At 41.7% G+C, this 24,917-nt stretch overlaps 2 protein-coding genes across 8 annotated transcripts in view; one reads left to right on the forward strand and one right to left on the reverse strand.

Annotated features, from left to right (window-relative positions):
• LOC122565116 (testis-specific serine/threonine-protein kinase 6-like) overlaps positions 1-6,635 on the reverse strand; it is a 47,554-nt gene extending 40,919 nt beyond the window's left edge. For 2 of the 3 annotated variants that reach the window (XR_015751802.1, XM_087975942.1), the window contains exon 1: positions 6,381-6,635. The gene's annotated coding sequence lies outside the window, so the exon portion shown is untranslated. Of the gene's footprint in view, positions 1-1,736; positions 1,935-6,380 lie in introns of all 3 variants that reach the window. The other variant, XR_015751801.1, reaches the window with a different exon arrangement.
• Positions 6,636-7,462: 827 nt separating this feature from the next.
• slc25a42 (solute carrier family 25 member 42) overlaps positions 7,463-24,917 on the forward strand; it is a 42,754-nt gene continuing 25,299 nt past the window's right edge. The window contains exons 1-2 of one of the 5 annotated variants that reach the window (XM_087975944.1): positions 7,463-8,197; positions 9,294-9,516. The gene's annotated coding sequence lies outside the window, so the exon portion shown is untranslated. Of the gene's footprint in view, positions 8,198-9,293; positions 9,517-10,599; positions 10,671-11,332; positions 11,554-19,490; positions 19,625-24,917 lie in introns of those variants that run through there. The other 4 variants (XM_087975946.1, XM_087975945.1, XM_087975943.1 and 1 more) reach the window with 4 other exon arrangements.

Raw genomic sequence — 24,917 nt, forward strand, 5'->3', positions numbered from 1 at the left:
CGGATTAGTCGGCAGCAGTAGTCTGGGTCAGGGGAGTTAGGTTTTGGAGGTCAGTTGTGTCGTTACCTAGATGTTGAACTAGTTTTCACAATATTTCATGGATGACTACCCAGCTGTTCACAATGTATATATTAATGATTACTGATGAAGGTACAGAATGTAATATTTCCAAATTTGCAGATGACTCAAAGCTGGCTAGGTGAGCTATGAGGAGGTTGCAGAGATTCTTAAGAGTGATTTGGACAAGCTGAGTGAGTGGGCAAGTGCATGGCAGATGTCGTACAATGTAGGTAAATGTGAGGTTTTCCACTTTAGGACCAGGGGTATCAGTCTGAAGATAAGGGGCAGACTTTTGTATAATTTTGTTTTCACAGAGAGTGGTGAACTCGTAGAATTAGCCACCATAGAAAACAGTCAAGAGGGAGTTGGATACAGCAACTGGGGTTAAAGGGATCAAAGGATATGAGGGAAATGCAGGCTAATGAGTTGAATGCTCAGCTGTGACCATAATGAATGGCCTACTTCTGCTTACATTTTGTGTGTTTTTATGTTTTACCTAAATAAACACAAACTATTTGAAGTCTCCGATTATCAGGATTTCTTCATGACACTATTATTATCTTCTCTTACCCACACCAAAAATTTTGAAAAATTATGTATTTTTATTCAGCGGCAGAATTAGGAAAGTTGAGTACTTCGAGTTGAACTGTTGAGATACACCTCTGAGTGTAAAGTTTCTAACCCTCCTAGGTTTGGATGATCAGCCATGATCATAATGAATGGTGGTGCTGGCTCGAAGGGCAGAATGGCCTACTCCTGCACCTATTGTGTATTGTTATCTAGGTGTGTCTCACACTGAAGCGGCAGCATCATTCTGGCCTTTTGGTGTATTCTGTTTAGATGCCAAGAATCTGATTGGAGTAATAGATACATGGAAAACAGGGGTAGGAGTCAGCCATTTGGCCCCTCGAATCTGTTTCGCCATTCACCATCATCAAGTAACAGCGGGAGTGATTGACAGTGTCAGTTCCAGGAAGCCAGTTTGTTCTTGGGAACGACTTAGCAGGGTCCACTATAGAGTCATAGAGATGTACAGCATGGAAACAGACCCTTCGGTCCAACCCATCCATGCCGACCAGATATCCCAACCCAATCTAGTCCCAAATGCCAGCACCCGGCCCAGATCCCTCCAAACCCTTCCTATTCATATACCCCTCCAAATGCCTCTTAAATGTTACAATTGTACCAGCCTCCACCACATCCTCTGGCAGCTCATTCCATACACGTACCACCCTCTGCGTGAAAATGTTGCCCCTTTGGTCTCTTTTATATCTTTCCCCTCTCACCCTAAACCTATGCCCTCTAGTTCTGGACTCCCCCACCCCAGGGAAAAGACTTTGACTATTTATCCTATCCATGCCCCTCATAATTTTGTAAACCTCTATAAGGTCATCCCTCAGACTCTGACGCTCCAGGGAAAACAGCCCCAGCCTGTTCAGCCTCTCCCTATAGCTCAGATCCTCCAACCCTGGCAACATCCTTGTAAATCTTTTCTGAATCCTTTCAAGTTTCACAACATCTCTCCGATAGGAAGAAGAGCAGAATTGCACGTAATATTCCAACAGTGGCCTCACCAATGTCTTGCACAGCCGCAACATGACCTCCCAACTCCCGTACTCAATACTCTGACCAATAAAGGAAAGCATACCAAACGCCTTCTTCACTATTCTATCTACCTGTGACTCCACTTTCAAGGAGCTATGAACCTGCACTCCAATGCTTGGGAGCCTCCTGTGAAGTGCTTCTGTGATGTTTCCTCTGGCATTTATAGTGGTTTATCTCACATTGCTCTGCTGCTTCCGGTTGTCAGTTCCAGCTGTCCGCTGCAGTTACCCAGTATATTGGGTCCAAGTCGATGTGTTTGTTGATAGAATCTGTGGATGAGTGCCCAAACTCTGGGTCAGATATGTAGATGACACCTTTGTAATCATTAAAAACACAGAAATAGAAAAAACACACCGGATCATCAACGCCACATTCACAGGAATCCGATTCACTAGAGGGGAAGAAAAGGACAACCTTGTCTGCGTGGGTTTCCTCCGGGGTGCTCCGGTTTCCTCCCACAATCCAAAAATGTGCAGGTTAGGTGAATTGGCCATGCTAAATTGCCCATAGTGTTAGGTGAAGGGGTAAATGTAGGAGTATGGGTCTGGGTGGTATACGCTTCGGCGGGTCGGTGTGGACTTGTTGGGCCGAAGGGCCTGTTTCCACACTAAGTAATCTAATCAAAAAAAGTAATCTAATCAAACTAGCCACGAAATGACACGACCAACTATCCTTAATAGCTACACATGCAGATGACAAGCAACATGAGTTCGACTGGGACAACACTACTATTATAGGACAAGCCAAACAGAGAACAGCCAGGGAATTCCTAGAGGCATGGCACTCATCCACAGATTCTATCAACAAACACATCGACCTGGACCCAATATACCAGCCACTGCAGCAGTCAGCTGGAACTGACAACCGGAAGCAGCAGAGACAAACCACTATAAACGCTGGAAGAAACATCACAGAAGCGCTTCACAGGAGGCTCCCAAACACTGAGGATGTCACCTAGACAGGGGACGAAATATCTGCAACACAAATTCCCAGCTCGGCGAACAGAACCACAACAATGAGCACTCTTCTCACAAACTCTGCACTCCAAGGTCTCTTTGTTCAGCAACACTCCCTAGGACCTTACCATTAAGTGTATAAGTCCTGCTAAGATTTGCTTTCCCAAAATGCAGCACCTCGCATTTATCTGAATTATACTCCATCTGCCACTTCTCAGCCCATTGGCCCATCTGGTCCAGATCCTGAGGGAAAGGCTGAATAGGCTAATTTTTTTTTAGGGAATTTATTTTTCCCTGGAGTGTCGGAAGCTGAGGGGGACCTTATAGAGGTTTATAAAACCATGAGAGGCATAGATAGGATTAATAGACAAAGTTTTTCCCTGGGGTGGGGGAGTCCAGAACTAGGGAGCATAGCTTTCAGGTGAGAGGGGAAAGAAATAAAAGAGACGTAAGGGGCAACTTTTTCACGTAGAGGGTGGTACGTGTATGGAATAAGCTGCCGGAGGAAGTGTTGGAGGCTGGTACAATTACAACATTTAAAAGGCATCGAGATGGGTATATGAATAGGAAGGGTTTGGAGGGACATGGGCCAGGTGCTGGCAGGTGGGACTAGATTGGTTTGGGATATCTGGTCAGCATGGACAAGTTGGACCGAAGGGTCTGTTTCCATGCTGTACATCTCTATGACTCTATGATTAGTTCAGTCAGAAACAATTATTCAAGGTGCCAAGGAGCAGTGCAATCACTCATCAGAAACTAAAATTTACCAAGCATTCTCACATTGCTTGCAAAGCTGTGTCAAGGGATCTCCCTGAACAAAGGAACCAGTTCTTTCTTTATACAAAATCTCACATCACAGTCCATAATGCCCACAAGACAACCCCCAGCCACTCTCCCAATGTCACATGCCATCCAAGACACACTGCAATGACCTGATCATCTCCAGAAACAATCCCTTAATGGCAAGAGCTGATGTCAATCATTTTTTTAACTACAGGATGTGGTCAGAGTTTTAATTGCAATGTTCTTATTGATTCTGAATAGGAGATGATAATGTAATTTTTTTTTACTTTGAATAATAGGAGATGATGATGTAATTTTTTTTGCATTGTACCTGCACAACAGAGAAACATACCACCCTACCCCCAGAGCATCCAATTTCTTTCAGGCCAGCAGAGCAAATTAACCTCTTAACATCTCATCTGGAGTTATTCCGGGTAAGGACAACAACTGCCTTGCTTAAAGGGCTTTAGTGAAACAGGTTTACTCCATTCAACAGGGGTTATGTGAGATTCAAACTCTAGTCCCCAGGACGTGAGCCTGCAGTTCTGGATTACTAGTCCAGTGACGTTATCACTATGACACCACTACCCTAAAAAAAAGAAACAGTTTTCTTCGATGGGAATTATAATAACAGAACATCATAAGCCATTCCATTCAGTAGTACAATTAGGAAACATCCCTTCACAGAGTAATAGAGTCACAGAGTTGTACATCATGGAAACAGACCTTCGATCCAAGTCATCCATACCAACCAGATATCCTAAATTAATCTAGTTCCACTTGCCAGCATTTGGCCCAAATCCCTTTAAACCTTTCCTATTCATGTACCCGTCCAGATGCCTGTTAAATGCTCTATTTGTATCAGCAGCCACCACTTCCTCTAGAAGTTCATTCGATATATGCACCAGCCTCTTCGTGAAAAGGTTGCTCCTTAGGTCCCTTTTAAATCATTTCCCCCTCACCTTAAATTTATACCCTCTAGTTTTGGACTTCCCTACTCGGGAGAAAAGACATGACTATTCACCCTCTTCATACCCTTAATAATTTTATAAACCTTTAAAAGTCACCCCTCAGCCTCCGATGCTCCAGGGAAAACAGCCCCAGCCTCTCCCTGTAGCTCAAACCCTCCAATCACATTGCAACATCTTTGTAAATCTTTTCTACACCCTTTCAAGTTTAACACCACTTTTTCTATGGCAGGGAGACCAAAACTGAATGCAATATTCCAAAAGCAGCCTAACCAATGTTCCGTACAGCCACAATATGACCTCCCAACCCCTATACTCAACGCACTGACCAATAAAGGCAAGCTTCCCAAATGCCTTCTTCACTATCCCATCTACCTGTGACTCTACCTTCAAGGAGCTATGAACCTGCATCCCAAGTTCTCTCTCTGTTTCACAACATACTCCAGGTAGAGGAAATTAAGAATTCTCCCCCAAATAAGTTGGGAACATTGACTGTTAGTTTTGAGATGAGTAGATTGGTGTTAAGCAAAGATATATAGTGATTAGCAGCAAAGGGTGTAGATGGATTTGAGTCACAGATCAATTGTGATCTGTGGAGCAGGGGTTGTCCCCATAATCTTTTACATAACCTACTTATCATGTTCTTTGTTCATGGAATTGATGTACTTAATGCAGACTTGTTCAAGCATTTTTGTCTCCATTGGTGAATGACCTTCAGGCCTCCTTGGCAAATTCCTGTTATTACGTTTAAATGTTGAATTATACAACTTTGACCAAACTTCCCTCAGCCAAAAATTTAAAGTAGGTCTGATGCAATTGCATTGAAAAATGTGGAATATGGGTAAAAACAAATTATCCATGACTGCGTGATGTAATAATACTTACACCTAAGGTGCATTTTATCCCTTATCCTAAAGAATATTTATTGAAATTGAATTACTGTAATGTTGGCAAATACAGTAACAATTTTACCCACCTCAAAGTCCAACATACCGCAGTTGCATAACTAACCAGCTCATCTATTTATGGTGAATACTTGCAATGATATTTCAGTCAGATCTGAAAGCAGATTTTCCTCCTCTTCAAATCATGCTAGAAAATTTTTGTAATCTCCTGTATCAGCAGGACATCCTTATACACCTTTAATTTACCATGTCAGCTGAAAGATAAAACGTTCAACAATATAGAGATTCCTAACAACTGATCAACCAATATTACCTGTTTCACCTGAACATATGAATGAGGAAGAGAATGGCCACTCTAGCCTGCTCCAACATTTAGTGAGATCATGGCTAATCTGAATCCGACTTCAACTTCACATTCCTGCCTATCCTGATAAATTCTTAACCAGTGAGTCAAAAGTTATCGATCTCCACCTTAAAAGTAATCTGACCAGATCTCTACGACTATATGGGGAAAAAGAGTTCCAGACTCTCAAATTTTGGAGAAAAAAATGTCCTCATCTCAGTCACAAATGGGAGACTTTTTATTTTTAAACTGTGTCCCCTAGTTCTAGTCTTCCCAATAAGGAGAAACATCCTTTCAGAATCCACCTTATCAAGCTCCCTCGCCCTTTGTTTCAATAAAATAACCTCTCATTCTTCTGAACTCCAATGGGCAGAAGTTGATCCTGTCCAACATTTCCAAATGATATTCACCCCTGCACCCCCAAATGCAGGTTTAGTGAAGTGAACATTCTCATACTATGAGATTATGTGGCCATGTCCTTTTGTCATGAAAACAAAACTTTTTTTGTTTTTCCTAGTTAAAAAATGTTGAGTATTTACAGATTAATGGAAAGAGTGCATGAAGTGACCGGTATGGAACTGAGCCACGGCAGGGTTATTACAAATGGTCTGATTGTCAACTATGGCTCAGTATTGGTACCTTCAAATCCTATTCCAAAGGATCAGGTCTGTAATCCAGGCTGACATTGCTCATGAAGTCTGAGAAATGCCAGCCTCTGAAAGATTTTCTAAGTAGCTTGTTGGGGAATGCTACGACTCACCTCTGGAGCAAGTGGGACTTGAAGCCGGGTTTTTCTGGCTCAGAGGTAAGGACACTACCACGGAGCCACAAGAGTGTGAGAACGGAGTTGAATACTTTGTTGTGAAGCCGCTGCAGTCGAATAGCTTGGTGGTGGGAGAGGTGTTTGGCACACCGCCTTCAGGGGCTAACACTCGGAGTAAGAGTGGGGGCACCGCCCATAACCGAGGAGGACAATAACATTAACGTCCACTCACTTCATCAAACTCTGTGGCCGTTCGGAAGCCACCGCCGGACCTCGCGCCCATCTCCCCCCCCCCCCCCCAATCCAGAACCAATCTCCTATTGGTAACTCCCGCTGTCAATCAGGCCAGGGCATCGACCCGCCCCTAACGGCAGGACTGAGAGCCTGAGGTAAAATGACTGAAATTTATTCTGCATCGGAGTCAAAGTTAAAACATTTTCTTATCTATTTCTGTCATCATCTTTTCTGTCATTTCGTTTGACGTGAATGAAATTACTCACAAATGGTGAGCAGTCTCCTAAGGCGGCAGTCGCACCAATAATCCCACCCTAAGCCTTCCTTGATTGGTCAGGTTTATATCCCGGATATATTGAGTGCTGATTGGGTTTAAGACGCGTCCATCATGCTCCCAACCCAAACGGCATTTGGCCATACCGGTAATGTTCCATTGGTGAAGGATTGTGCCAATCACCTTGACGTCACCAGCGATTGTGGGTAAAATGACGGCATCATCTACACGCCCTACCCGCACGAGTAGCTAATCGGATCCAGGATCCGGGTCGATGGGCGGGGCCCGGTCTCGCGCTGTCGGTTGTCCGTCAGCGGGGCGCGAGGGTTACCAGCGGTGGTGGCGGCGGCTCCTCCAGTATCCCGGCATTCTCTCCCCAGCACCAGCACCACCACCACACACACCCCCTTCCCACCGGCTCAAAGTTTACAGTCACTGGAGAGGACAGCTGAGGAGGAGAGGGTCAGTGTTAGGGAGGATAGGGGCTGAGGGTGGGGGAGGCGAGGCGAGTCTGGGTGGGGAAGGGCAGGGTCTGACGGGGAGGGAACGAAAGGTCAATACTGAGGAATGAGGGGAGAGGGAAGATAGCAGCTGAGGAACGGGAGCTAGGACTGAGGGAGGTGAGACAACGGCTGAAGGAGGGGAGGTTAGGAGCTCAGAGGAGACAGGAGCTGAAGGAGGGGCGGTAGGGCTAAGAGGAGGGAGTGAACATCGGGCAGAAGGACAAGAGACAGGTCTGAGAGGAGACGAGCTGAGGGAAGGGAGACAAGGCAGGACTAAGGGAGCCTGGACTTCAGGTTAGATCAAGGTAGAGAGGATGAGGGAGTTTGTGTTAAGCAGCCAACGGAGGCAACACTGAAAGTGGGCTAGGCAGTCGGGGCTCAGGGAATGAGGGAGGGCCAGGCAACTCATGGACAGAGTAATTGAGGCAGTGCCACAACGGGGTAAAATGGAGGGAGCCTTGGTCAGTTCACCCTGAAGGAAGGAGTGGCCAGGCTAAGGGTTTTCTCGAATAAAACAGGCTGAGACAGTGAGGGTAAGTGCAGTGCAAAACACAGAGTGAGGGGCAAAGTGACAGATAAGAGTACTCTGCAGAGAGTAAGAGGCAAGGGTTGAGGGATAAGTAGCAGGCCAGAGTTATTGAAGGAGCTTGGTAAAACAGAACGTTGGGCATGCAAGTGTTGAGGATCAGAATGGTAGACTGAGCCAGGAAAGCTGAGAGATATACTGGAACAAGCAGGGCTGAACGGGGACAGCAGAGAGTCTGGTTTACAAAAAAAGACTGCCAGAGATCACGTAGACCAAGGTAATTACAGTGAAAGTCTGTCCACTATAATCTGTAGTCTGTTTAAAAATGTCATACTATATCATCTGTATTCAGCTTAATATTTAATGGTTTGAATAAATATATTCAATGAGTGGAGGACATTCTCTTAGAGGGGTTGCTGTGGACGATTACTGAAAAGCCTTTATTTTTTTCTTCCAGTTGACAAATCTATACAGGTTACAGTATTTTCTGCAGCTGGGGGATTTTGTTTGATTAGGATATGTTGCAAAATATTGCCCTTTTACAGGCAACACCTAGCTTGTAGCTTTCATTCAGATTTTCTTTGGGAATATTTTAAAATAGTTGAAATTAAATAAATGGCCTTTTAAAATTTCATTTGGTTTCAAAGACTAGACAATAAAATCAGAAAAGGTTATATTTAACAAACATATGAAATCATAATGAACATCTGAAAAGATGGTGTGGTTTCGTGAAATTTTGATTAGGCCTGTTAGTCATCCTTTTCAGATTTCAGTATTTGTTGTTTTCGTAATTGTAGGGATTTGCTTTCCTTTTAAAGTAGCAATCATGACCTCCTTTTTGGAGGTATGGTGCTTTTTGATTAGAGACCGCAAACCATACAGCACAGAAACAGGCCCTTTGGTCCAACTGGTCTGTGCGACCAAACAACCCAATCTGACCTTATTGTATTTGCCAGCATTTGGCCCTCATCCCTTTAAAACCCTTCCTATTCGTGTACCCATCTTGATACCTTAAAATGTTGTAATTATACCAGCCTCCACCATTTCTTCTGTCAGTTCGTTCCACATATACACCAAGCTCTGTGTGAAAACGTTACCCCTCAAGTCCTTTTTAAATCTTTCCCCTCACACCTTAAACCTATGCCCTTTTTTTAGACTCTCACACCCTAGGAAAAAAGCCGAGGCTGTTCACCTTATCTATGCCACTCATAATTTTATAAACCTCTATAAAGTCACCACTTAGTTTCCGACACTCGAGGGAAAATAGCCCCAGTCTATTCAGTCTCCCTGTATAGCTCAAACCCTCCAACCCTAGCAATATCCTCGTAAATCTTTTCTGCACCCTTTCAAGTTTAACGGCATCTTTCCTATAGCAGGGAGACCAGAATTGAACACAGTATTCCAAAAGTGGCCTATCCGATGTTCTGTAATGCTGCAATATGACCTCCCAACTCCAATACCCAGTGCACTGATCAGCAAAGGCAAGCTCACCGAATGCCTTCCTGTCTACCTGTGACTCTACCTTCAAGAAACCGTGAACCTGCACCCCAAGGTCTCTTTGTTTGGCAATATTCTCAGGACCGAACCATTAAGTATGTAAGTTCTGATTTACCTTATCAAAATGCAGCATTTCATGGATACCTAAATTAAACTCCATCTGCCACTCCTCAGCCAATCGGCCCATCTGATCAAGGTCCTGACATAACCTTTTTCATTATCTACTACACCACCAACTTTGGTGCAGTCTACAAACTTACTAAGCATTCCTCCTACATTCACATCTAAATAATTAAATGATGAAAAGCAGTGGACCCAGCACTGAACCCTGTGACACACTGCTGGCCACAGCCCTCCAGTCTGAAAAGCAATCCTCCTCCACCACCACCCTCTGTCCCTACATTCAAGTCAATTTTCTACCCAAATGGCTAGCTGTCCCTGTATTTCATGTGATCTAACCTTGCTAACTAGTCTACCATGTGGAACCTTGTTGAACACCTTGCTGAAGTCCATATGGATAATGTCCACCACTCTGCCTTCTTCAATCTTCTTTGTCACTTGTCAAAAAATTCAATCAAGTTAGAGAGACACAATGTCCTGTGCACAAAGATATGTTGACCATCCCTAATCAGTCCTTACCTTTCCAAATACAGGTAAATCCTGTCCCTCAGAATCTCCTCCAACAATTTGCCCACAACTTTGTTACTTTCTCCATATAAGATCCGAGAAAGAAGGCTTCCTGTTGTGGGACAATCTGGATCTAGAAGTCACTGGTTAAAAATAATGGATCACCAATTTGAAACAGATGAGGCAATTATTTTTTCTGACATTCTTGACTCTTTGGCACTTTTACAAGGTGGGGGGGTGGAATCAAAGTCTGTGAATATTTTTAAAACAGTAGATTTTTGAGAACCAAAGAGGTAAAAGGTTTCAGGAGTAGACGTGAATGTGGCGAAATCAGATAAGCCTGATCTTATTGAACGGAGGAGCCAGTTCCAAGAGCTGCTCCTAATTTGTTTGTTTGTATGAAGGGGGTGGGGTAAAGTTTGGCTTGTGACAGAATATGATAATTTTAAAAATGCTTAGACTGCAAAAGAGTCTGAACTGAAATAAAATCAACAATTGAGACTTGAACGTTGAGCAGTGAGGTCCATTTTAAACAAGTGTATTGTCTTTGCTCAGGCTGCATGTAAGGAGAATCCTGTAGATTTTAGCTATCCTGCTCTCAACATACACTTGTGAGCCTGCTAATAGTAAGTGTACTTTGTTTAATCTGTATGTAGTTTGAAATCTAGTGTCTCTGTTACTGGTTCTGTTGTTTTTTTAATTCTGTCATCTTTTGAATGGAGTTTCATTCTTGTTTAAGATTTGACCTGAGGAGAGATTGAGTTAGGATTGTATTCACTGGAGCTTAGAATGAGGGGGAATCTCATAGAAACATGTAAAAGTCTAATAGAACTAGATAGGTTAGATTCAGGAAAGATGTCCCTGATGGTTGATGAGTCCAGGACCAAAGGTTATAGTTTAAAGAGAAGGGATGAACCTTTTAGAACTGAGATGGGGAGAACTTTCTTCCCCAGAGAGTGTTGAACCTGGTTAATTTACTACCGAGAAAGTAGCTGAGGTAAAAATATTATATTTTCAAGGACATCGATACAGCTCAAGTGGCTCAAAGGATATGAGGGGATGGCAGAATTAGGGTGTTGAGCTTGATGATCAGTCGTCATATTAAATGGTGGAACAGGGCTCAAGGAGGCCTACTCCTCTTATTTTAATGTTTCCAAGTAAGTAGATTATTTGAGGTTGGTGTAGGAACATTTTGAAGTGCCAAAGTAAAAGTGGGTAACAGTTTGGTAACAACTTGACCTTTTGCCCACTTATTCCAGGTAAGGGACAAATGATGGAAGTTTTGACTTGACATTCACTGGTAATTCTTGGTAGCTGTTCAGTGCTAAGGATAGGTTGCAGTGAATGGCCTCAGCTGGAGGATTGTCTGGCCAGCCAGTTGAAGAATGAGATACATTTATTAGAAAACACATGCTGCAAGAAGGCCGAGGAAGCTGCTGTCGCTGAGTGTATGTCCAGAAATTCATCGTACCACGTCATAGGATGTGATGGTGGTTAGACTGAATGGAGGTAAAGAGCTTGCATTTTTATAAAGACAGTCGTAATCACTGGGTATCTTAAAATGCTTTACAGCCAATGAAATGTGACCATTCTTGCAATGTAATGGTCACATTACTTTTGAAATTTGACCATTCTTGCAATGTTTAGGAAGCATAACAGAGTTTATACACAGACAGCATGTTGTCGTAATAAAGAATGAGATGCAACTATTTTTTCTGTATGTATGTATTTTAAGTCAATTATACTTGATTTCTTGCATGGGTTTGTTGATTCAAAGCTTGCTTTGGGTTTAGGTAGTTAGTAAGTGTGGAATGAAGGTTGTGAATTCGAGTCCTCATTACACAGTTGTAAAAGTTGTCAATAAATCTTGTGATTACTCACAGGCATCAGGGGAGAAAATTCACTCTTCAGAGAAGAGAACCTGCCCTCTCCCTAATGGTGTATGGTAAATTTAATTCCTGCTGATATTGCTTAGCAATCCACTGATTTATAAAGACAACCATGTTGTATAAGACAAGTTCCACACAGATGCATGAGGAATGGGTACATAGCAGTATAGCACTGTGTTTTGCTCCATTTTACTGTCTACCAGAATATGTCTGCAGAGTGGCGTCAACAGTACAGTACAGTACAGTTTCAATTCCCATACCATGAAGATTCTGCCATCTCAACTTTGTCTGATTTGTGGTGGTCCTCAAGCTAAATTTAGCACCAGCCACGTCGTTCTGCTGCTCTATTGAGAGAGTCGCCCTATGGATCTTCTGGGACTTCGGCGACTACTAGTGATATTTATTAGAATTAGGTTTTATTATCACATGTATTCAATTTTAGGAATACAGGAGTACAGTGAAATGTGTACAGAGTCACCATTCTCCAGTTCCATCTTGGTTACAAAAACCAGAATTGTAAAAACAGAAATAAAACAAACACGCCTACAAGAAAGAAAAATGTCCAGATAGAGTCATAAGTCATAGAGATGTACAGCATGGAAACAGACCCTTCGGTCTAACCCATCCAAGCCAACCAGATATCCTAACCCAATCTAGTCGCACCTGCCAGCACCCGGCCCATATCCCTCCAAACCCTTCCTATTCATATACCCATCCAAATGCCTCTTAAATGTTGCAATTGAACCAACCTCCACCACTTCCTCTGGCAGCTCATTCCATACATGTACCATCCTCTGTATGAAAACATTGCCCCTGAGCTCTCTTTTATATCTTTCCCCTCTCACCCTAAACCATTGCCCTCTAGTTCTGGACTCCCCGACCCCAGGGAAAAGACTTTGTCTATTTACCCTATCCATGCCCCTCATAATTTTGTAAATCTCTATAAAGTCACCCCTCAGCTTCCAATGCCCCAGGGAAAAGAGCCCCAATCTATAGTTCAATTCCTGCAACCTTGGCAACATCCTTGTAAATCTTTTGTTAAAGTCCCACCTCAGTAAAGATGTGTGGAATGCTCATCCTCTGATGCAGGCATCCGGGCCTTGCCGTGGCCTGTAATCCTTTGCTGCTGCTGTTGCTGCTGCTGCTTCTGATCATAGGGAGGAGCTTGGCCACTGCAACCCCAATCGCCAAAAGGAAGTGAGAGTATGCTGCCGATTCCAATCCGGGTCATAGAATCCCAATGGTGTGGAAGCAGGACGTTTGGCCCATTGAGTCCATGCCAACCCTCCAAAGAACATCCCGTTCAGTCGCACACAATCCCAACAACCCTGCACATTCTGGACACTATAATGCAATTAAGCATGGCCAATCCATTTATTCTGCCCATCTTTGGAGTGTGGGCAGAAACCAGAGCACCCAGAGGAAACCCATGCAGACACGGGGAGAATGTGGGAACTCCACATAGACATTGCCCGAGAGTTCAATTCCATCCGGTTCGCTGGTGCTGTGAGGCAGCAGTGCTAACCACAGCCACTGTGCCAGAACGTTTGGGTTTTGACGAGGGATAATTCATACATTCTTTTCTTGGTGGGTCAAAGGCTCTGACAGATTCAATAGTGTGAGGGTGTTTAATTGCAGCAAAAAATCCTTGCTGAGATTTGGGATATAACATTATCTCCAAAGGAATGGAATGTTCCTTTATCAGCAAGGTAATTAGTTTTGGCATGAGACAATGTTCTGCAACTTCCTTCACTGAGCAAATTTAGTGACAGTTGCAGTCTAAGTATTTTTATTATTACTTGCATTGTGATTAACACTGAGACACAATTCTTCTTGTTGGTTATACCCAGTTGAGCATACTCTGAATCACTTATTGTGGGATTGTCCCTTGAACCATTGTAGCCTTTGTGGTGCTTACCCAGTGTCATCCAAGGTATAGTGAGAATCATAAACATTCTGTCTCAAGACTTGAGCACAATTTGGTTGACACTTTCAATGTATTACTGTGATTTGCTGCACTGTTGGAGGGTGAGATATCAAGCTGCAGTTCTGTTTATTCCTCTTAAGTGCATGTAAAAGATACCATACCAATGTTTGAAGAAAGTTGAGTCCTCTCCAGTGTTCTGGTAATATTTAAATTTCAACTAAGGCCATTTATCTGGTCTTTTTCTCACCCTGGTTGCTGACTATACTGTCTATGAACCTTGTTGTCAGAGTTCTTGCAAGGCAAAATTTCCCATATTTCACAAGAACTTAATGGACTGAAAAATTTATTTGGACTTACTGAGGTTGTAAAAGTTGCTACAAAAATAAAGGTCTTTCTTGAGTAGCCATATAGAGAATTTCAAGATATTAACCCAACAATGACTTACTGTTTAAAAAAAAACACCAATTTTGTGGTGTAGTGGTAGAATCCTTACCTGTAGAAGATGCAGCTTGAAGTTCAATTTCGGGATATGGTGAACATGGAGATGTGTCAAAATGCAGCCAAGTAGGTTGATTTTAAGAAATTTAAATGCTGGTGACTGGCATCTGAGATGGAAGCAGGTCTGCAGGGCAAAGTAACAGAAATCCATTACGTTTGATCCATTGGAGTCCATCAGACTGGATCTAATTGATCCAGTTGAGGTTGGATATTAAGTATATTAATTGATCACATCAAATTATCATCATTTCCGTTAGTCACTCCTATTTTTTGTCTTCAGGTTTGGAGGCTGATGCCAGAATTACTAGTGTGTGCCTGTTATAAGGAGGTTGTTTTTCTTCAATTTATTTGTGGTTACAATTGTCTAACTTTAAATCTGTTTGAACTTCTCATCTCAGCTTTCTGAAATTTTGCGACTTATTTGTCATATTTCAAAATTACTTTGTAGCTTTATGATAGTTATATTACAGCTATTAGTGAATCTAGACTGATATGAAATCCAGTTTTTAAAATATTTGCAAAGCATCATTAATCTTTTTACACTATATTTAAACTTTAGTGGAGAGGCCAGGAAGCTAGTGCAACTTTGTTGTCTATGCAGGTCTCTATGTCTGTTGTCATATTTCAATCTGTGATATCTTGAAGCCAGAATTCCGTTAATACTCTATCTCATTCTCCATGTGATTGGAGTAAAATTTAATGATGACACACGCAAAGAGATTGAACTCTGATTCTGGCAAAACTGAAGTGAGTAAACCAGTTTGGAGGAGTGAATAAGAAGCAGCAGTGGATAAAATTTGAGCTTGAGCAATAGTTCAGCCTGAGTGCACTTGAATGCTCCAGAGCAATGTTGAAGAGCTGTGTTTTCGGTGCTCCATTAAATCTTGCCCCCTTGTCTTTTTCTGTCTTTCAATGCTCTGCTGTTAGTGGCTTTTGACATGAGATGTCTGGGTTTGAAACTCTCCAAATCCATCTTCAAGGAGAAAGTGAGGATTTTACATGCTGGAGAGACAGAGTCGAAATGTATGGCGCTGGAAAAGCACAGCAGGTCGGGCAGCATCCGAGGAGCAGAAAAGTCAATGTTTCGGGCATAAGTCCATCTTAAAGTCTACTAGGCTTACCTTACTTCAGCCATTCCGTGACCAAGAGATATTTCACAATATTGAAGGTGCTACATAAATACAAGTTGTTGTTGAGACACCCTCCGTGTTGGGCGGCACGGTGGCACAGTGGTTAGCACTGCTGCCTCGCAGCGCCAGAGACCCGGGTTCAATTCCCGCCTCAGGCGACTGACTGTGTGGAGTTTGCACGTTCTCTCCGTGTCTGCGTGGGTTTCCTCCGGGTGCTCCGGTTTCCTCCCACAGTCCAAAGATGTGCAGGTCAGGTGAATTGGCCATGCTAAATTGCCCGTAGTGTTAGGTTAGGGGTATGGGTGGGTTACGCTTCGGCGGGTCGGTGTGGACTTGTTGGGCCGAAGGGCCTGTTTCCACACTGTAAAGTAATCTAATCTAATCTAATCTAATCTAATCTAATCTAATCTAATCTAATCTAATCTAAACCCTCCTTACGATAAGTTGCTAAACTAATATATTGTTTGCGGATCCTGGGATTGTATTCATTGGAGTTTAGAAGATTAAGGGGAGATCTAATAGAAACTTACAAGGTAATACATGGCTTGGAAAGGGTAGACACTAGGAAATTGTTTCCGTTAGTCGAGGAGACTAGGACCCGTGGACACAGCCTTAGAATTAGAGGGGGTAAATTCAGAACAGAAATGCGGAGACATTTCTTCAGCCAGAGAGTGGTGGGCCTGTGGAATTCATTGCCGCACAGTGCAGTGGAGGCCGGGACGCTAAATGTGTTCAAGGCAGAGATTGATAAATTCTTGATGTCACAAGGAATTAAGGGCTAAGGGGAGAATGCGGGTAAGTGGAGTTGAAATACCCATCAGCCATGATTGAATGGCAGAGTGGACTCGATGGGCCGATTGGCCTTACTTCCACTCCTATGTCTTATGGTTTACGTGACCCTATGCACAGAAGGACAGGGAGTTCCAATGTCTGCTAATCAACAAGTTAAACAAAATATTTTTTAAAACTTTATTTGTCGTAACCATTTGATTACAGTTTCCCTATGTAAATGCAATTCATTAATATCTCTTAGATATGAAATACTTGGAAACTTAGTTGTAATAAAAATGACATACGTATTAATATTTCTGGTTCTGATCTGTGTTTCCAGTGCTGGGATCAGTGACACAAAGTCCAGTGTGGTTTGATTTGTTCAAATTTGCTTTGTGCCCTATAAGCATTCCCCATCTCAGTATTCATCCTCCAATATTTAACAGCCCAATCAGTCATGCTTATTTTAGTTGAGATATCCAGATTCTGTTCAGAGTCCAGAATGGCATGTGTGTCATATTGATTGTTTTTATCAGAATGGTATGAAACTTTGGGTTGTGTAGTTCTTAGCTAGTGGTAGTATGAGGATTCAAATACCTATATATGTTTCATGAGTTGAGCTGGCCGTTAAAAAAAGACCAATCTGGCGGGACAGTCTCTTCACTTTTCGGCTGTGATTTCAACACTATGTAAAAACACTACATGGAAAGGCAGAAATTATACCACTTGGCTAATTAAGTTTGTATCACCATTCAGTGAGATCCCAGCTAGTCTGATGATGCTCAACTCAATTCTCCTGCCTTCTCCCACAACCCTTGATTCCCTTAATGATTTCAATAAAACAGGTGTCTATTTCAGCCTTGAATATAAGCAACAATTCAGCTTTGACAGACCTCTGCAGTAAAGAATTCCACAGATTTCTCAGGCAAGAAATTGCTCATTTCTGCCTTAAAGGAGCAACCAATTACTCTGAGATTGTGTCCTCTGGCTATAAGATATATGAGCAGAATTAGGCCATTTTGCCCATGGAGTCTGCTCTGCCATTTTATAATGGCAAATATGTTTCTCAACCCCATTCTCCTGCCTTCTTCCATAAAACCCTTGATCCCCTTACTCTGGCCTTAGCCTTTTCTATCTGTGAAAACAACTTGTCTGCATCTGCCATGTTAATACCCTCTAAAAATATTGTATGTTTCAATAAGGTCACTTCTCATTCTTGTAAACCCATGCACAGGCATAACCTACTGAATCTTTCCTCATAAAGAAATACCTCCAAACCCAGAATCATTCTAGTTAACCCCTCTCAACTGCTTCCAGTGCTCATATATCTTTCCTTAGAAAAGGGAGCCAAAAGTTTATTTTATTCTCTCATGGAATATTAGTGGTGTTACTGGCTGGGAAGCATTTATTGCCCGTTTCTAGTTACCCTTGAGAAGGTGGTGTTGAGCTGCCTTCTTCAGCTGCTGCAGTCCAGGTGCTGTAGATAGATTCACAATGCCATTAGAGGCATTGCAGGATTTTTGATCCAGTGACTCTGGAAGGACAGCAATATACTTGTCAGGGTGATGAATGGCTTGGAGGGGAACTTGCAAGTGGTGGTGTTCCCATGTGTCTGCTGTCCTTGACTTTCTGGATGGAAATGGTCGTGACTTTGGAAGATGCTGTCTAAGGACCTGTGGTGCATCTTGTAAATGCTGCTGGTAATGTGCATTGGTGGTGGAGGGAGTGTTTGTAAATGTAGTGCACTCATGCTTGCTGTTTTGTCCTGCATGTTATAAAGCTTCAAGTGTTGTTGGAGCCGCACTTGGAAAGTGGGGAGTATTCCATGACACTTCTAACTTGTAGACGGTGGGCAAGCTTTGGGGAGTTGAGACATGTGTTACACTCTGCAGCATTCCTAACCTCTGACCTGCTCTTGTAACCACTATTTATTTGGTGAGTCCAGTTGAGTTTCTGGTTAATGTTACCTCTCAGGATGTCGATAATGGGCAATTCTGTGATGGTAATGCTGTTGGATGTAAGGGCTGGTGGTTAGATTATCTCTTATTGGAGATGGTCATTGCCTGGCATTTTTCTGGCTCAAATATTACTTGCCACTTTTCAACCCAAGCCTGGATATTATGAAGGTCTTGTTGCATGTGAACTTGAACTGCTTCAATATTTGAGGAGTCATGAATGGTGCCAAACATTGTGCAATTGTCAGCGAATGTCCCCATATCTGACCTTGCAATGGAGGGAAGATTATGCTGAAGATAATTGGGCCTAGGACACTACTCTGAGGAACCCCTACAATTCCACTATTTCTGATGCTTCTTCCTCACTAGGATGCAGCTTTGCTGTGAGTCATGAATTATTTTCTTAAATGTCTGCCAGTTTCTTTAGCTGTTTTTTCTGCTAAATTTGCTATCATCCTTATTCCATCTTATACCAACAAAGCTACCCACCACCCTTCCCTTGCATGCTTTCTTAAAAAGTCACACATCCCTGAATGTTTAATTCCTGGCTTCAATCCCATTGTAACAATGTCTCTGTAATGGCTATAAGCTAATACCCATTAATCTTATTTATGTTTTTAATTTATTTTAAGTTTTGAATATTATGTCCATTTAAGAACCATTAATTTTGCCTTTTTACCATTTTCTGCCCCTTTTGAACATTTTGCTATTTTTCTGATTTTGATCTTCCTGTCCCATTCTGGGTGTCATTATTTAAATAGTGGCTGTGCAATGCCACCATATCCTTTTGCTTTGTAAGCCCATGTATTCGCCTCCTGCTGTTGCCACCCTTTGCCTTCTACTAGTTTTAAAGCCTCTTTTTAAAAGCTTATGCAGTGTTGTCAAACTAAGACTTGTTTGACTCTTGTAAAAGATTCCTTAGCACCATTTTGAGAAGGAATAAAATGGGAATTCCTTCTGATGTCTATGCTTATAGTTATCCCTTAAACATTTATCTCTTAATAAAATACTTTATCTTATGAATATCATGTTGCCAATTTGGGGGTCTTTCTTTTCCATAAATAAACTGCTGTGTATTTTAGATTACAATAAGTATATAATTGTGAAAGGTGTAATGAGTGTTTTGTCACTTATTCTCCAACTGTGCAATACTCCTGCATAACTTCGCTGGGGTGTTAATGGTTTGGACTGATGACGCGTGCAATGTTGAGAGTGTTGCATCTTTTTTTGAGGGTATGACTCTTTGAAAGAGAAATTAAGTCTCTGTCTATTCCAGGGTTCAGCTGAAAATTACAGATCTATGCAATTGTGCTTTATGGAATCTTAGTGCTCAAAGGGCTGTTGCATTCACCTGGACAAGAGATTATATAATTTGCAGATTTCAAGTGTTTAACAGAATCAAATACACAGGTGCGTAAAAACATGTGAAAATTTAGGCAATGGGTATCTGTGTGTCTGCATCCTTGGGTTGTGACTGAAATTATAATTCTCATTCTCCATTAGTGTTCACAGCTCAAATTGCTACCTTTGTCACTGAACATTATTTAACTATTGCACTTATGATCTAAAAGATGCAAAGTCCTTATCTTAATGATTTTTTTTCCTATATAACATTTCAAAACCAACTTCAATTCTTTGGATATATAATCTTTTAAATTTTCTTTGCAAGTTAATTCTTTCTTTCTTGTACTCTACTTTCCGCACAACATAGTTTGTTTAACTTTGCCTTTTCTTTTAATTTCCCTCTTCTTCCTTTCCACCTCTTTCAATGACTCCCAACCTCCCCTGCTCTACAATTCTCTTCACTCATTCTTTTAAAGCTGTCTTTAAATCTCCCTCTTTGTCCAAGTCTTCAATTTCGTTCTGCTTCCTCGAGTAGCTCAGTGCTATGTATTTTTGATAATGATCTTTTGGAGTGCCTTAGGATGTCGTTACCATGTTTGAGGTGCTCGAAAAGCCAGTTGTTACCTAACTTGGCGTTCTTTAAGGCTGGTGGTGCATGTCCATTTCCACTGTGCAGCGTGCAGTTTTTCTGCTACTGAGACATACCTGAACCCGTAGACTAGGTCCAACCTGCTGCTGTAGCAAAGCAATGCAAGACTCTTGGGCTTAGACATCTGTTTTAAGTTCCACTGGTGTATTATTGTTAGAAACCTGAAACTGATTCACATTGCTCTTAAACTTCCAGAGCCTACCCCTTGAGATTGTTTGCTGACGGAGTTGTCTTTGCAGCAATAGTACTCCAAGGATTTTGGTTTTTATTTAATCTGATTAAAATGAAGATGGTCAATTTGCAATTAATCAAACTAGATTAGTTTAGGATTTGAAATCTTTGCTAATGCTAAAATATATTAATTTGTAAGTATATTGCCCATGAGGGCACAGAGCCACACATACCAGTAAATTCCTAAAGTCAATCTCTTATTTCTTCTGAATAAGTTGTTTTTGAGAATTACGACCTTGGCCTGAGGTTGTAAGAATTTAAAAGTCCACTTATGTTCTCCACCAATAATTGCCCTGAAATGTTCACTACTTCTTTTTCCACATGGGCAGCTTGATCCACTGAGTATTTTCAGCATTTTCTGTTCTTTCCCCTCATCCAATGATCCTTGAAAAATGTCTGAAATTTGACACATTGTCCCCAATAACTGATTCGTAATCTCCCAGCCTATCATACCTCCCACTCTCTGATGTGAGGACCACAAACATGTGTTGCTAGCTTTGCTTACTTCAGAGTTTGTAACATTTTCTTCTCCACTCTTAATTTCTCTTTTGAACAATTTCTCAGGCCATGTGAGCTTACAATGCTGCCTCTATCTCAAGCAGCAGGTGTCTAAATGAGAGGAAAGATGGGTAAACTTGAGATTGTTCTCCTTGAAACAGAGAAAGCTAAAGGAAGATCTAGCAAATGTATTCACTTTTTAAGTAGGATTTTGATGAAGCAAGTAAGGATAAATTTGTTTTGTTTACCAAGTGGAGCAGTGACCAGAAGAACTGGACATGGGAAAAACGTTTTTACAAAGTGAGTCATTTAATCTGTGTACTACCTGAGAAGGAGGTTGTGGCAGATTTGATTGTGGCTTTCAAGGAAAATTAGATAACTGTCTGAGGAGGGAAAGTTTGCATGACCTCAAAAGATGGGAAGATTGAATTAGTTTATGTACATGCCAGCTCTCTGGAAAAACTAATTGGATGAGTGGTCTCATTCTGTGTTATACCCAATCCATGATTATATAATTTTGAAATGATTTGCAAAAGAACTAAATGGTGAATTAGGATAATTTCTTCAACAGGAGTTTGTTAAAATTTGGAATTAACTCCCGAAAAGGATTTCATAGTAACTTTCAAATAGCATTTGGGTATGTACTTGAGAAATAATTTTCAGAATTATGATAAGGCTGAAGTATGAAAATGAATTGGAAAGCTCTTTTAATAAATCAGCATTGGCATGACATATTGAATAGTAACCATCTTCGCATTATATAAGTAACCTTAATGGGAGTAATTGAGACTAATTTTAACTGTTGATCTGAGGGTTTGGATTCGTTAAGTAATGTATGTTATTAGGGAGAGGATACCTTCTATTTTAGGCATTTGATATAGAACATAGAAAAGTACAGCACAGAACCAGCCCTTTGGCCCACGATCTTGTGCCGAGATTTAATCCTAATGTAAAATATAGTAACTTAACCTACGCAGTCCTCAACTCACTGCTATCCATGTGCATGTGTTAAACATTTCAGTCTGTATTTTAAACTTAATTGTTTTTTATTTGTATGTATAGTTTTATTATTTCTCCTCTCTCCCTCCTCCCTCACCATTAAATGATTAATGCACAGTATCTTATTTGATCACTGTGTGCATGCAGTTGTTGGGTATGAAAGTTTAAACTTTATACAAATTTAACTTAGTTTGTGGTTGGCAAGAAACTAAAATCTACAGTTCAAGTTCTGTAGTTGCCAGCCTTAAGCAGGCTTTTTTTCTCCAAGGGTTCCAGGCAAAGAACAATTTAATTCAGAACCGGTTAAAACTGGATCCTTATCAATGGAGTCAGATAGACCTTTGTGTTTGGAGCGAATTAACCTAGTAAGCTTGGTGTGACATGCACTTACAATAGTGTGCTAGAGTTCGTTTATTTGACGAGTTAAGCAGAAGAAGAGAACATGGTGTTCTTTGCTGTTGCCTAAACCATTTTAGCCTCCATGAATTGATGCTTCTGCTCCAGGAGAATAATCTGGTTAATAGATGAGTATCTGGAAACTGATTAATCTTTATTATATTTCTAAGGAATAAAGTAATACAGCAGGTGGTGGTAAGGTTAATAATATAGACAATAGGTGCCGGAGTAAGCCATTCGGCCCTTCGAGCCAGCGCTACCATTCATTATGATCGTCCACAATAGTATCCTGTTCCTGCCTTATCCCAGTAACCCTTGATTCCACTACCTTTAAGAGCTCTAGCTATCTCTTTCTTGAAAATATCCAGAGACTTGGCCTCCACTGTCTTCTGGGGCAGAGCATTCCATATATCCACCACTCTCTGGGTGAAGATGTTTCTCCTCAACTCTGTTCTAAATGGCCTACCCCTTATTTTTAAACTGTGTCCTCTGGTTCTGGACTCACCCATCAGCAGAAACATGCTTCCTGCCTCCAGAGTGTCCAATCCTTTAATAATCTTATACGTCTCAATACATCATCTAATGCATCCGTCTCATCCATTTAAACTCAAGCATATACAAGCCCAGTTGCTCCAATCTTTCAACATATGATAGTCCCACCATTCTAGGAATTAACCTTGTGAACCTACACTGCACTCTCTTAATAGCCAGAATGTCCTTCCTCAAATTTGGAGACCAAAACTGCACACACTTCTCCAGGTGCGGTCTCACCAGGGCCCTGTACATCTGCAGAAGGACCTCTTTGCTTCTATACTCCATTCCTCTTGTTATGAAGGCCAGCATGCCATTAGCTTTCTTCACTGCCTGCTGTACTTGCATGCTTGCTTTCATTGACTGATGTACAAGAGCTGGAAATGTGTTGCTGGAAAAGCGCAGCAGGTCAGGCAGCATCCAGGGAACAAGAGAATCGACGTTTCGGGCATAAGCCCTTCTTCAGGAATGATGTACAAGAGCACCTAGATCTCGTTGTACTTCCCTTTACCTAACTTGACTCCATTTAGATAGCAATCTGCCTTCCTGCTCTTGCCACCAAAGTGGATAACCACACATTTATCTACATTAAACTGCATCTGCCATGCATCCGTCCACTCACTTAGCCTGTCCAAGTCACCTTGTATTCTCATAACATCCTCCTCACATTTCACCTTGCCACCCAGCTTTGAGTCATCAGCAAATTTGCTAATATTACTCTTAATACCTTCATCTATATCATTAATGTATATTGTAAACAGCTGCAGTCCCAGCACCAAACCTTATGATACACCACTGGTCACCGCCTGCCATTCCGAAAGGGACCTGTTTATCACTATTCTTTGCTTTCTGTCAGCCAGCCAATTTTCAGTCCATGTCAGTATTTTGCCCCCAATACTATGTGCCCTAATCTTGCTCACTAATCTCCTATGTGGAACTTTATCAAAGGCTTTCTGAAAGTCCAGATACACTACATCCACTGGCTCTCCCTTGTCCACCTTCATAGTTACATCCTCAAAAACTTCCAGAAGATTGGTCAAGCACAATTTCCCCTTCGTAAATCCATGCTGACTCTGACCTTTCTTTTACTGCTATCCAAATCAGTCATAATTTCACCTTTTATAATTGACCCCAACATCTTTTCAGGCACTGACGTCAAGCTAACCGGTCTATAATTCCTTGTTTTCTGTCTCCCTCCTTTCTTGAAAAGTGGGGCAACATTAGCCACCCTCCAATCTGCAGGAACTGATCCTGAATCTATAGAACATTGGAAAATGATTACCAATGTGGGCACGATTTCTGCAGCCACCTCCTTAAGTACCCTGGGATGCAGACCATCAGGTTCCGGGGACTTACTAGCCTTCAGACCTAACAATCTATCCAACACCATTTCCTGCCTAATATAAATTCCCTTCAGTTCATCCATTACCCTAGGTCCTTCAGCCACTATTACATCTGGGAGATTGCTCGTATCTTCCTCAGTGAAGACAGAGCCAAAGTACCTATTCTACGTTTCTGCCACTTCCTTGTTCCCGATAATAAATTCACCCGTTTCACTCTTCAAGGGCCCAATTTTAGTCTTAACCTTTTTTTTTACTTTTCACATACCTATAAAAACTTTTACTATCCTCCTTTATATTTTTGGCCAGTTTGCCTTCGTACCTCTTTTTTCTCCGCGTATTACCTTTTTAGTATCTATGGAATCATTTTCCACGGCCCGAACATATTATAGCGAATCTTCCGGAACCAGGGACCAGGAGGCTGCCGGGAAGGTACATTTCCCAGTTAAGTGAATGGGTTCGTTCCTATCTGTGGTTTCAGGCTTCTGTGGTAGATTGTGGAACATATTCCCAGGGGTGAAGGTGGGGGGAGGAGAGGGGGAGGGGGAGCGAGGTGCGAGGGAGGTATGGGACTACTATTCTTAAAACAACAAAAATTCCTGGAAGTCAAAGTGCACAGCTCAGATGAAGTGAACATGTAGCACATATTATAAAATCCCCAAGACACACAAATAGTTATAATCCAGTTGAGGACCACCAACAATGCCATAAAATA

Source organism: Chiloscyllium plagiosum, unplaced genomic scaffold (genome assembly GCF_037043375.1).
Source record: "Chiloscyllium plagiosum isolate Xiang-an unplaced genomic scaffold, Cpla_swu_hap1 HiC_scaffold_28, whole genome shotgun sequence".
Classification (NCBI taxonomy): Eukaryota; Metazoa; Chordata; class Chondrichthyes; order Orectolobiformes; family Hemiscylliidae; genus Chiloscyllium; species Chiloscyllium plagiosum.